Raw genomic sequence first — 2,482 nt, forward strand, 5'->3', positions numbered from 1 at the left:
AGAGGAAGAGACCGTGAAGAAATGAAGGGATGCAGGACTAATCGATAGATGAATAAGTCATTGTATAGATAGATAGATAGGAGATAGATAATTAGATAGCGAGAGAGAATTAGATAGCGAGAGAGAATTAGATAGCAAGAGAGAGAGAGAGAGAGAGAGAAAGAGAGAGAGAGAGAGAGAGATAAAGAAAGAAAATAGGAGAAGAAAGAATTCTAGAGAGAGTACAGAATAGATAGAGAAAGAGATAGAAAGAAAGAGAGAACGACTGATGGCAAAATAAGATAGATATAAACAGATGTGTGTTTACGTAGACAAAAAAAAATAAATTATGACCCTTATCCATTCTTATCAGTTTGTCTATCTTCCCTTCTCATACTTTCCTTCCTTCTCCCTTCTCCTTCTTTCGCCCTTGCCCTTATCCTTCTTTATTTACTTCTTCCTTCTTATTATTTATTCTATTTTTTACTTATTATATTTTTTACTTATTATATTTTTTACTTATTTTATTTTTTATTTATTTATTTTTTTTCTTCTTCTTCTTCTCTCTTTTCTTCTTCCTTCTTTCTTCCTCCTTTCTTCCTACCGTCATTCCTCCCCTTCTCCCCCACTTTCCCCCTTCTCTTCCTGTCTTCTCTTCTTTTCTCTCTTTCTCCCCCATTTTCTTCTCATTCTCCCTCCCTCCTTTCTGATATTCCCTCGTCCCTCCATCTTTCTCCCCTTTTCTTCTCTGTCCCTTCATCCTGTTTATCTCATATTTCTCTTTACCCTCCATCCTTCCCTCTTTCTCTCCCCTTCCCCTTCCTCCCCAGATTCTCCGTTCTTCTTTTTTTCCTTCTTTCTCTCCTTCTTTCCTATCCTTCCCCGTTCCTTTCGTTTTCCTTTCCCTCCTCTCTTCCTCCCTCTCCTACCCGACCCTTCCCCTCCCCGTCCTCATTCCCCGTCCACCACCTCTTTCCCCCTCCCTGTCCCATCCCCCACCCTCTCCTAGTCCTCTCTTCCCCATCCAAGCCCACTGTCTCTCCCAACTCTCCCCTCTACTTTCCCTTCACCCTTTTTACCTACTCCTTCCCAACCTCTCCCCCACACCTCCACACATATCCCCTCTCCCCCACACACCTCCTCTCCTCACCCACTCCCACACACCCCACCCCCACCCCTCTCCTCCCTCTCCCCCTCCCCCTCTCCCCACACACACCACACCCCCATTCCACCTCCCACCAACCCACACACCTCCTCTCCCCGACACCCCACCTCCAGTCCATCTCCTCCCCCCATCCCCACACACCTCCTCTCCCCTCTCCTACTTTCCCCCCATCCCTCCTTCTCTAAGTGTTCCATCATAACCCCATCTCACCTTCTATACCCTCCCCAATCACCCCCACCCATCCCACCTCCCACCCAACCCACATACCTCCTCTCCCCCTCTCCCCTCTCTCCCCTTTCCCCCCACACCCCCTCCCCCTGCTCTAAGCGTTCCATAATAACCCCATCTCACCTCCCATACCCTCCCCACCCCCACCCCCATCCATCCCATCTCCCACCCACCCCCAGTCCACCTCCCACCCAACCCACATCCCTCCTCCCCCCTCTCCCCCTCTCCCTCCCCTTTCCCCCCACACCCCTCCCCCTGCTCTAAGTGTTCCATCATAACCCCATCTCACCTCCCATACCCTCCCCACCCACCCCCACCCATCCCACCTCCCACCCAACCCACATACCTCCTCTCCCCCTCTCCCCCTCTCCTCCCCTTTCCCCCACACCCCCTCCCCCTGCTCTAAGCGTTCCATAATAACCCCATCTCACCTCCCATACCCTCCCACCCCCACCCCCCACCCCCATCCATCCCACTTCCCACCCACCCCCACCCCACCTCCCACCCAACCCACATACCTCCTCTCCCCCTCTCCTCCCCTCCTCCCCACACCCCTCCCCCCCATCGTAACCCCCACACATTTCTCCACCTCGATTAAGTGCCCCTTCGCGCCCCCGCTCTTAATCGCTGATCGCATTGGGGTCATTATCATTCGCCTAATTGCTGGATCTCCCGTCACCTGTTTGGCGGGGCGGGGAGGGGGGGAAGGGAGCGAGGGGGGTGAGGGATGGGGAGGGGTGAGGGTTGGAAGGGGGGGGAGAGAAGAGGTGGAAGAAGAAGGGGGAGGGATGGGAGGAGGGTGAGGGATGAGGGAGGGGTGGAAGGGGAGGGGAGGTAGGAGCGAGGGGGTAAGGGATGGGGAGGTAAGGGAGGTAGGGGAGGAGGGTAAGGATGGGGGGGTAAGGAGCTAGGGGGAAGGGAGGGGGAGGTGGAGGAAGGGGGGAGGGAGGGGAGGTAGGGGTGAGGGATGGGGAGGAACGAGGAGGTGGAGGAGGAAGGGAGGTAGGAGTTAGAGGAGGAAGAATACGGATAAGAGAGGGGTAAGGGGATAGTTAGGGGTGAAAGAGGTGGGGGAGGTGGGAGTGAGGAGTATAGAGGAGTGCAAGGTAG

The sequence above is a fragment of the Penaeus vannamei genome, chromosome 38, assembly GCF_042767895.1.
Source record: "Penaeus vannamei isolate JL-2024 chromosome 38, ASM4276789v1, whole genome shotgun sequence".
Taxonomy (NCBI): Eukaryota; Metazoa; Arthropoda; class Malacostraca; order Decapoda; family Penaeidae; genus Penaeus; species Penaeus vannamei.